Source organism: Phoenix dactylifera, chromosome 2 (genome assembly GCF_051530095.1).
Source record: "Phoenix dactylifera cultivar Ajwa chromosome 2, Ajwa_hap1_PhDact_Kaust_v1.1, whole genome shotgun sequence".
Lineage (NCBI taxonomy): Eukaryota > Viridiplantae > Streptophyta > Magnoliopsida > Arecales > Arecaceae > Phoenix > Phoenix dactylifera.
In genome coordinates, this window is record NC_143191.1 from 15,262,273 (window position 1) to 15,274,057 (window position 11,785).

The window sequence follows — 11,785 nt, forward strand, 5'->3', positions numbered from 1 at the left end:
GAGCCTGTCAAGACTATAGAGCTTAGAAACGAGTGTTGTGGTATCTGCGATATGTCGGGTCATACCACTACAGATTGCCCCACCATACCGGCATTCAAGGAAGTCTTGCACGATCAAGCAAATGCTATGAACTCCTACCAAAAGCCTTATAACGATCCATACTCGAATACCTATAACCCTGGTTGGAAGAATCATCCAAACTTTAGGTGGAGAAACGATCATCCTCAACAGTCACACCATTCAGCTCCTCCACCTGCACATCCTACTTATGCACCATCACCTTCTCAAAAGCCAAATATCGAGGATACCTTGCAATCCATACAAACTTTTCTACAAGATCAAGCTAATATCAATGCTCAAAATACTCGAAATTTTGAAGACATAAGGAACCAATTGTCAATGTTGACTACCGTCCTAAGTACCTAAGAGAAGGGTAAGCTTCCAGCTCAACCCCAAGCTAACCCACAAGTGCACGGTAGTAATAATACGGCTCCTTCTAGTTCGCATACAGAGCATGCAAAGAGCATCATGACTTTGCGTAATGGGAAAGTCATTGATCAAACCGTCCCATTGAGACCGCAGGTCACTTCTAATTCTGATGCTCCCAAAGTTGATGAAAGGGACAAAGAAGAAGTTGAGGTCCCAACTTCTACTAAGAAAGTTGAATGTCCTTTTCCTCCACCTTTTCCACAACGGTTAAAGCCGTTGCAAAAGCTCGAACCTAATTCTGAAATTTTTGAGCTTTTTAAACAAGTAAAGATCAACATACCTCTTCTTGATGCAATCAAACAAGTACCCTCATATGCCAAATTTTTGAAGAACTTGTGTACTGTTAAGCGTCGATTAAATGTTAAGAAGAAGGCATTTTTAACTGAAAATGTGAGTGCTATTTTGCAGCACAATATTCTCCCTAAATATAAAGATCCAGGTTGCCCAACCATCTCATGCATCATAGGCAACTTTAGGATAGAGCGAGCATTGTTAGATTTAGGGGCGAGTGTGAATTTGTTGCCATATTCTGTATATGAGCAACTTGGTTTAGGTGAGTTGAAGCCAACCTCCGTCACTTTGCAATTAGCTGACAGGTCTGTTAAAATTCCAAGGGAGATTATCGAGGATGTATTATTCCAAGTAGACAAGTTCTACTTTCCTGTCGATTTTATTGTATTGGACACGCATCCGGCTTCGAACTCACAGTCTCAGATTCCGGTCATTTTAGGACGTCCATTCCTTGCAACTTCTAATGCATTGATTAATTGTAGGAATGGTGTCATGAAGCTTTTTTTTGGTAACATGACCTTAGAATTGAACATTTTTAATGTGTGCAAACAACCCAATGATCTCGAAGAGAGTAAGGAGGTTGATTGGGTTGAAACCATCGCAGAAGATTATTTGTTAGCTAAAGCAATTAACGACCCATTCAATGATAGCTTAATTGATTGGTGTCCTAATGGAACCAATGATGATGATTTGTCAGTCACACCTATTGTGGATAATCTGGATATCAAGATGGTCAATGGGTGGAGACCAAAAGAAGAAGAATTTGAGAGATTGTCGCCTCGAGAGGTGAAAATAGTACCATCCCATGAGCAAGCACCCAAGCTCGAATTGAAACCCTTACCAAAGGAACTTAAGTATGCTTTTCTTGGACCCGAAGATACTTTTCCTGTAATCATCTCGTCTGGACTTGATCATACCCAAGAAAGAAAATTAATAGATGTTTTAAAAAATCATAAAAGAGCCTTAGGGTGGTCTATTGCCAATTTGAAGGGAATTAGCCCCTTAATTTGCACGCACCGGATATATTTGGAGGATAATGCCAAAACCACAAGGCAAATGCAACGAAGGTTAAATCCTACAATGAGAGATGTGGTTAAGGCAGAAGTTCTCAAGTTGCTTGACATGGGTATTATTTACCCAATTTCCGACAGCAAGTGGGTAAGCCCTACTCAAGTCGTTCCTAAGAAATCGGGTTTGACGGTAGTAGAAAATGAACAAGGTGAACTAGTTCCAACTCGTGTCCCGACGAGTTGGCGCATGTGTGTTGACTACCGAAAGCTGAATTTGGTCACACGAAAGGATCACTTTCCTCTACCCTTCCTAGACCAAGTATTGGAGAGGGTTGCAGGGCATGATTTCTATTATTTTCTCGATGGCTATTCGGGATATTATCAAATTGAAATTTCACCGGAAGATCAAGAGAAGACTACCTTCACTTGTCCTTTTGGCACATTTGCTTTCCGATGAATGCCATTCGGGTTGTGTAATGCACCTGCAACATTCCAAAGATGCATGCTCAGCATCTTTGAAGACATGAACGAGAAATTTTTGGAAGTGTTCATGGACGACTTCTCCGTTTTTGGCGACACATTTGATGATTGCCTGTCACATTTACAAGCTGTCTTAGCTCGATGTATGGAAAAGAATTTGATACTGAATTGGGAGAAATGCCACTTCATGGTGCCAAGGGGAATTGTCTTAGGACATATTGTTTCATCGAAGGGCATGGAAGTAGATAGAGCTAAGACTGATTTAATTGCTAAGCTACCTGCACCCAAGACGGTTAGAGATGTTAGATCATTTTTGGGTCACGCCGGATTTTATAGGAGGTTCATCAAGGACTTTAGTGTCATATCTCGACCATTATGTAATCTCCTATCCCTTGATACACCGTTCAATTGGACTGAAACCTGTCAGGAGGCATTCGAAAAGTTGAAGTCTATGCTTAGCACTGCACCCATCGTGCGACCACCCGATTGGTCATTACCTTTTGAGATTATGTGCGACGCTAGCGACTATGCAATAGGAGCTGTCCTAGGACAACGCAAGGATAATAAGCCATATGTCATTTACTATGCAAGCAAAACCTTAAACGATGCTCAAATGAATTACACTACCACCGAGAAGGAATTGCTTGCAGTAGTATTTGCCTTAGATAAATTTCGCTCTTATATCCTTGGTGCTCCTATTGTTATCTTCACGGACCATGCGGCACTGAAATATTTGTTGGATAAGAAAGAGGCAAAACCACACTTAATACGATGGATACTTCTACTCCAAGAATTTGACATCACTATCAAAGATAAAAAAGGAGCAGAGAATGTGGTTGCTGACCATTTATCACGATTAGTTTTTCATGATTCAGTGCCACAGTTTTCCATCAAGGACTCATTCCCTGAAGAGCAGTTGTTTGCACTTTCTAGTATACCATGGTATGCAGATATTGTAAATTTTCTTGTTACAAGCCGGATGCCGGAGCATTGGGGGTCGATAGATAGAAAAATTTTCTTGCGCGAAGTAAAGAATATTACTATGACGAACCCTATTTGTTTAAATATTGCAATGATCAAATCTTTAGACGATGCATACCGGATCATGATATACAAAGCGTACTTTCTTTCTGCCACACTGATGCTTGCGGTGGACACTTTGCCTCTAAGAAAACTGTTGCAAAAGTTTTGCAATGTGGTTTCTATTAGCCCACTATGTTCAAAGATGCCCACGAGTTCTGCAGGACATATGATCCATGTCAACGTATTGGAAGTCTAACTCGTAGGCAAATGATGCCTCTTCAACCCATTACTATTATCGAAATTTTCGATTGTTGGGGCATCGATTTTATGGGCCCATTCCCACCATCTTTTGGATATGAGTACATTTTAGTCGGTGTCGAATATGTGTCCAAATGGGTAGAAGCTGTTGCTTGTAAGACCAATGATCACAAACCCATCCTGAAGTTTTTAAAAGAAAATATTTTTTCACGATTTGGGATGCCTAAGGTCATAATTAGTGATGGTGGAAAACACTTTTGTAATAAGCCTTTTGAGACATTCACTACAAGAAAATACACTTTCAGCGACCACTTTCGGCGACTAAATGAATAGTGGTCGCTGCAAATAAGGTTATCTGCGACCAACATCCTTGTTAGTTACTGAATGACTGTCCTACACCGACTAAATGTATATTTGGTCGCGGAAAATCAAAACCAAGTTGGCGGGGTGGAGGTAAAACGTTTGGCGACTAAAGTTTGGTCGCGGAAAATAAGGCTATCTGCGACCAATATTCTTGTTAGTTACTGAATGACTGTCCTACACCGACTAAATGTATATTTGGTCGCGGAAAATCAAAACCAAGTTGGCGGGGTGGAGGTAAAACGTTTGGCGACTAAAGTTTGGTCGCGGAAAATAAGGCTATCTGCGACCAATATTCTTGTTAGTTACAGAATAATTATCCTATACCGACTAAATGTATATTTGGTCACGGAAATTTTTGGCGACTAAATTTTGGCCCCTAAAGGTTCACCTCCAGTGACTAAAAAAAATTTAGTCGAGAAAAGTATGTATGTAGGGGGTTTGAGAAACCAAACAAACCCTAATTTTCTATTTCTCTACTTTAACTTTTTTTTTGGGGTAATTTCTGCTTTATCTTTTTGCCTTCACCCGTCACCTTCACCCATCGCCTTCGCCCGTTCGCTCAGCTCTTCGCCGTCGGCGTCCAAGGTATGTGTCCTCCCTTATTTGATTTAATTAGCAGAGGCCGGGAGGGAGAGGGAGAGGGAGAGGGAGAGGTGGCCGGGGGTCCTCTGTTATTTGATTTAACAGAGGCCGGGAGGGAGAGGGAGAGGAAGAGGGAGAGGTGGTGGTCGTCGGGGGTTGTCGGGAGATTTGGAGGCGAGGCGGGAGAAGAAGAAACCCAGGAGGGCTTCTCCTCCTTGGCCGCCGCCGCAGCCACCGCGGAGAGGTGGGGGTCGTCGGGGCCGGGTCGTCGGGAGGTTTGGAGGCGAAGCGGGAGGGCTTCTCCTCCTTCGCCACCGCCGCAGCCACCACGGAGAGGTGGGGGTCGTTGGGGCCGGGTCGTCGGGAGGTTTGGAGGCGAAGCGGGAGGGCTTCTCCTCCTTCGCCGCCGCCGCTGCCACCGCGGAGTGGTGGGGGTCGTCGGGGCTGAGTTGTCAGGAGATTTGGAGGTGAGGCGGGAGGGCTTCGCCTCCTTCGCCGCCGCAGCCACCGCAGGGCTTCCGGTCAGAGGGATTTGGGTGGAGTAGTTTTGTTTTGGGTGGAGAGAAGAAAGATAGGGGGATTAGAGATGGACCATCGGGAAGAAAGTAGGGGGATTAGAGATGGATTTCTTAGAGGGTGGAGATTCTTAGAGGGTGGGGACCATCACTATTTTGGTTTTGGTCTTGGTTTTCCTTCCCTCACGTTACTCCTTATCCAGCTGGGCCATCGGGAAGAAAGATGGGGATTAGAGATGGACTTCTTAGAGGGTGGAGATTCTTTTAATTGTTTCTACTCCTTTCTGTTTGGGTTGAATGGTTGCCGTGCTGTGAGGTAGCTTGGGTATCGAAGGAGAGATGGGAGATGGGAGATGGGAGATGGGAGATGGTGGGATGGGACTTCTTTTAAATTAATTATTTTTCCATGCTTCTATTTAAGGATTATATTAAACTGAAGAGGCTTCTTGTCTATCATTGTTAGATTCATGCATCTTTGTTGAAATAGTATACTTGACAGCTATCTATTTTCATATCATTTTTTTAACTATTTTATACTTATTAAAATTTATTATTATTATAATAATAAAAAAAGAAAAGGCCTCATTCACTGAATTTGTCTTAGGCCCCCAAATGTATTGGGCCGCCCCTGGTTTTTTGCTGCAACTTTTTTTTGCAGGATACAAAAATAAATCTATAAACTAATCAATCTAACTTGATGAAGTACTTTGTAGGTCAGTCAAAATAGACAAGAGTTGGATGACAATAAAAAATAGAATGAAGAGTAAAGAGTATAGAGAAGGGGTGAAGTCCTTTATTGAATTTGCGGTGGCAAATTTAGGCTCAGCAAATGATATTTGGTGTCCTTGTGTCGAGTGCATGAATGACAAAAAACAAAGCATTCAAGTTGTCAAGATTCATTTGATGTTGAAAGGAATCTCGCCTTCTTACAAGACTTGGGTGCAACATGGAGAATCTGTTCACGTGCATCAATCTTGTGTTTCAAATGATGCTAACTGTGACAATGGTGGAGGTGTTGAGGATAGAATGGCTGGGGATGGCACCGATGATAGGGACGAATTGTCTAATATGCTGGAAGCTGTTTACATGGGCGCTTTCATGAATGACGATATTGACGAATTGCCTAATAACTTGGGGAGGGAGGATGCACAGAATTTTGATAAGTTGTTTGATGATGCTCAACGACCCGTTTATCCTGGTTGCAAAACTTTTACAGTATTATCATTCGTTATTAAGATGCTTCATATTAAGGTGTACAACCAGTGGAGCAATTCCTCTTTTGACATGAACATGAAGGTATACAAGGAAATTCTACCGGAGTGTGATAAGTCTGTTCCATGGACCCTTTATGAAGTCAAGAAATTTTTACGAGATTTGGGTTTGGGATATGTGCTAATTCATGCATGCAAATATGATTGTGTTCTTTTTTGGAAGGAGAATGCGAACCTGGAGAAATGCCCTATATGTGATGAGCCTAGATATAAGCTGAATGATGGTAACGGTAAGAAGATTCCTCATAAAATTTTGCGGTACTTTCCCCTGACACCGAGATTGAAGCGCTTATTTTTGTCTCCGAAAATAGCTGTAGATATGAGATGGCACAAGGAAAAGCGAGTGGATGACGAAACATTAAGATATCCGGCTGATGGGGAGGAATGGAAGAACTTTGATCGGCAACATCCTGAGTTTTCCAAGGATCCGCGGAATGTGAGGTTAGGGCTAGCCACCGATGGTTTCAATCCTTTTGGAAATATGAGCACATCGTACAGTATGTGGCCTGTTATCGTGATGCCTTATAATCTTCCACCTTGGAAGTGTATGAAAGAGCAATTTTGTATGTTGTCATTGCTTATTCCCGGAAAAACGGCTCCCGGTAAAGAAATAGATATTTACTTGAGGCCATTAATTGATGAGTTGAAAGAGCTTTGGAAGGATGGCGTCCAAACTTATGATGCCTCTAGTGGAAGTACATTTAGAATGCGTGCTGCTCTCATGTGGACCTCGATCATTTTTTTTTGAAGGTGAGATCAAAAGCTGGCAAAAAGAATAGGAAAAAGCTTGAGTACAATCATTGTTCAGGATCTCGGTCATTTGTTGCAACAATGACTATACAGGTAATATATTTTTGAGTATGTACTGGCTATATTTTTAGTGAATTGCCTGTGAAACAGTCTATGGGATAGTTTTGGCTATTGTAAAACAGATAATTTGCTGCAAGTAGATTTTTTATTCTAGTTTGCTGCATGTATATTTTTGGAATCATTTATGCAAGTAGATCTGACAGTTATTCTAGTTTTTTTATTATATAGTGGCTATATGCTAATCTAAATTACACTTTGCAGCCGGAGTTTAATGGTTCTGAAAATCTTAAATTTCCAGAATTCTATAAGAAAACTCATACCAAGAAGAACAAAGAGTGGATTGATCCTATTTGCGCCGTGAAACATGTAGGTATCTAAAATCTCAATAATAATTTAAATCACTTTATGCTTTTGCAAGATTATATATACATTTAATTCTGTTGTTACCTTTGCATTGACAGTCAAAGATGTTGAGCTTGCGAGAAGAATCTTCCCAATCCGGTGTGCAATTAACATCAGAGGAGATGTCTAGGCAGGCACTTGGAAAAAGGAAGAGATACATTCTTGGATTTGGGGATGGGCCGAAGCCCTCTTCATCTTCTTCCACACCTAGTCGTGTGTCACAAGACCATGTTGGGGAGTTACAGAAACTTAAAGCTGAGATGGAGGAGATGAAGATGGAGCGTGAGATGGAGCGTGAGGAGCTGCGGAGGCAATTGGAACAGGAGAGGAGAGAGCGAGAGGAAGAACAGAAGCAAATTGCACATCTTACAAGTTTGGTGACAGAGTTCTTAAAGGAAAAGACTCAAACGCATAAGTCGTCTATCTATCATGATGGGGCCATGTATTCAACTGGTGGCACAAATACTCGTTGGTATGTATTCTCATTTATATTACGTAGGTTATTTAGAGATTTGGACCAAGTTAAGCGAAATATCATTGTGAACTTATACTTGAATTTTAGTTTATTATTTTTCACATGTGGTTATTGATTGTGTATTCTTTTTTGCTTTCTCAGATACATGGTGGAGTTATGAGCATGTGAATCTAGTTTTTGGTACATGGATAGCTTTTGTTCAGATGATCATGGTGGAGTTGTCTACAAGCAGAAATCAGTTTTTTGTTTATTCATATTTTTATCTACATGATGGTTGTTTGGATGAATTGCAAGATCAGATATTTTGGAATTTTTAATTTACATTTTGATGTGTTTGGTGATGATTATCACCTTAACATATGGTATGGATGAAATGTTGCCCAAGGTGACAAGCCAAGAGGGGGGGGTGAATTGGTTTCTTCTAATTTTCGGTGCTTTAAACGTTTTCTCAAATAAGTGCGGTGGATGCTTTCTTAAGCTATTAGAATGATTTAAACTAGTGCAAAGATAGAAGATGATGCAAGAATAAACGGAAACACAAGCACAACACAAACACAACAATATATAGTGGTTCGGTGCTCTCCTTAGCACCTACGTCCACTCCCCAAGCGTCCCCTTGGGAATTCACTATAATCTCGCGGATTACAGTTGGATTGTTTTCCGGGCTCACAATCCAAAAACCTTGTTGGTTTTACGGGCTCACCAACGAACCTATACACTTTGGTTTTCCGGGTTCACCAAAAACCTTTGTTGGTTTTACGGGCTCACCAACGAACCTATACACTTTGGTTTTCCGGGTTCACCAAAAACCTTTGTTGGTTTTGCGGGCTCACCAACGAACCTTTGTACTTTGGTTTTCCGGGTTCACCAAAAACCTTTGTTGGTTTTGCGGGCTCACCAACGAACCTTTACAAAGTGTTTAACAAATGAAAAGAAAAGATTCAAACTCCTAAATGAGCATATGAAACAATATAAACTACAAAGAAGAGTTAGAAAGTATTTATCGCTTTGAAGTGGCTTTGCTCTTCTTTGTCAAGGATGCTTCACTCTTCAAGGGAGGATGGAGCTCTTGATGCCTCTTTGAATCTGCTCAATCCCTTTCTTTGATTCTTGAATGAAGCACTTGGATGAAGCTTGCCTTGCTAGGGTTCTCTCTTGAATGCACTTAATGTATTTTCCCAAAAGCTTGCTTCCTCTGATGAATACTCCCTCTTAAATACTTCTCCAACCTCCAAATAGTCCTTTCTGACCGTTGGATTGAAGAAACTAGCCGTTTATAGCCGTTGGGAGTCCAAAAAGCATTTCTGCACAACTAGCCGTTATGTTCAGCCCGTGTTTGGGTCGGCTCAACCTGTCCTTGGGTCGACCCAACCTTCACTTGGGTCGACTCAACCATTTCTTGGGTCGACCCTCTCAGAAAACACAGAAACTTGAAATTCAGCCTTCTGTTGCCTTGGGTCGACCCAACCTTTCTTTGGGTCGACCCAAGGTCAGCTTCAGAAAATTCAGAGCCTTGAATTTCAGCCTTTCTTCACTTGGGTCGACTCAACCTTTCTTTGGGTCGACTCAAGGTTTACTTGGGTCGACTCAACTTCTTCTTGGGTCGACCCTCTCAGTAAATCCAGAGAGCATTCTTCCTTTGCATTTTGAGGTTCTTTGGAGGTTGGGTCGACTCTTGCTTACCTTGGGTCGACCCAACTCACTGTTCATTTGTGCTGTTTTTGCAGGAGTGTGCCAGATGATTCCTCGATGTGCCGGGGTCGACCCAATCAACCTATGGGTCGACTCAATCCACACTTTGCTGCATTCTCAAGGTTAGTTTCATCCAAATGAACAAGACCATATATATATTTCCAATTAAGCAAATGTACTGAGAGCAATGAACTCATAAATGAAGTATCAATTTTAACTTATAGCATACTCTAGAGAATTGCTTGTTAATCATCAAAATAACACTATCATCCTCAATCTCTCCCTTTTTGATGATTACAAAATAAAGAGTATAAGCCTATTGATACTTGTCTTTAAAATCAGTTTAAAAGGGATTGAATTTCAGAATTTCAGCTTTTCATATATATAAGTGAAATCTCCCCCTATATCATTCAAAATTTGCCAATTTGACTTTTTGAATGGCTCCCCCTTTCATTTATAATTCATTAGCAATGAAACTTCAAAAATTTGAGATAAAATATGAGTTTCAGCTTATGTATCGGGGTGAGAAAGGAGCGTGCCAAATTCTGAATTTATATGTGCCAAATTCTGAATTATGATAGAAATTTTTGATTTGATGATTTTCATTGTTACAAATTGCTCCCCCTTAGATATGTAAGCTTTCTTATATGATTTTCAATTTGTTTGCCCATTTATTTCTCTTTTCTTTTCATAACTTCTTTACTCACTCTTTCTCACAAAAGTAATACTCTTTCTTCTCAAATGAAATACTCTTTCTTTTCTTAGAGTGAATACTCTATCTTTTCGTCTCCCCCTTTATATACTCTTTTCTTCTCCCTTTATACACTCTTTCTCCCTTTATATACTCTATCTTTCCTTCTCTTCTCTTTTATATACTCTTTCCTTCTCTTCTCCTTTATATACTCTTTCCTCTTCTCCCTTTATATACTCTTTCCTTCTCTTCTCTTTTATATACTCTTTCCTTCTCTTCTCCCCCTTTTTGTTATCATCAAAAACATATATATAGGAAAGATGCAATAAAGAACAAACTTCAGACTTCATTGATCAAAATAGGAACATTTTCATATATTAATGCTCAAAATGATGAAAAGTACAATGTTCCACAATCAAGATTTAAAGATATAAGGGAAAGACAAGATTCATAAGGGAAAAAGTAAGATACATATGAGAAAAGGCAAGATACATACGAGAACTAGATTTCTAGCCTAGGCTCTAAATATAGATGCTAAGATCAGCCTAGGGAGACTCTAATTGAGAGTGGGAAATAGGGTTTTCGGAAGAGGACAAAGGGTAAACAGTGCCCCAGATAGCTCACGGGTCCCCCTTTTAACAGTGGGGTCCCGACGTTGGGTCGACTCAAGAAACTTCTTGGGTCGACTCAACGTTGGGTCGACCCTATTCTGGGTTGGGTTGACCCAAGTGCAGAATTTTTCTTTTCTCTTCCTTTTTGCTTCTAAAAATTTTCCTTGCTTCCAATCCTTATAAATTCTTTCTGGAACAATGATACATGAGTAAGGAATCTATAGATAACAAGTTTGACTCATGTTTCATGGGTTTTTAGAAATGGGAGGAATGTATCATGAGATTGCTTGCTCCCTTTTATATCTCTTCAATAAAAAGGATCACATATGCCTAATTTCCTCCTTAGCGTGCAGACTCTATCTTCACTCAAGGATTTTGTGAATATGTGAGCTAATTGTTTTTCAGTACATATATGCTCAATACATATATTTCCATTTTGCACATGATCCCTAATAAAATCATATCTTATTTCTATGTGTTTGGCTTTAGGAATGAGATATTTAGGATATAAGCCAGAAGTGATCTCTAAATGTAGATTCCAAAGATAGTTTTGAAATCAAGTGTAGATGGAATCTTTTTCAAGTTATTTCAAGGAGTATTAAGAATAATATTCAAAGAAAGGCACGGATGAAAATCCAACATTTTTTTTTTAAATATATTAAGTATATAGCAAAATGAGAGCAATCTAATTAATTTTCAGAGTATAGTATAAGATCAAATAAAGATCAAACCTTATATACTTGAAAAATATAAGATTATGTTGAATCCTTAATTCTTAATGACTTTAAAGTTCTTTCATGATATAAAAGTATTGGGGCATAG

General features: G+C 40.1%; 1 long non-coding RNA gene across 1 annotated transcript; it reads left to right on the forward strand.

Moving 5' to 3' along the window:
• Window positions 1-7,883: 7,883 nt before the first annotated feature.
• LOC149768217 (uncharacterized) lies at window positions 7,884-8,577 on the forward strand. Its single transcript, XR_016399141.1, has 2 exons — window positions 7,884-7,966; window positions 8,111-8,577. It is a non-coding gene; the product is annotated as an uncharacterized LOC149768217 (long non-coding RNA).
• Window positions 8,578-11,785: the final 3,208 nt, after the last annotated feature.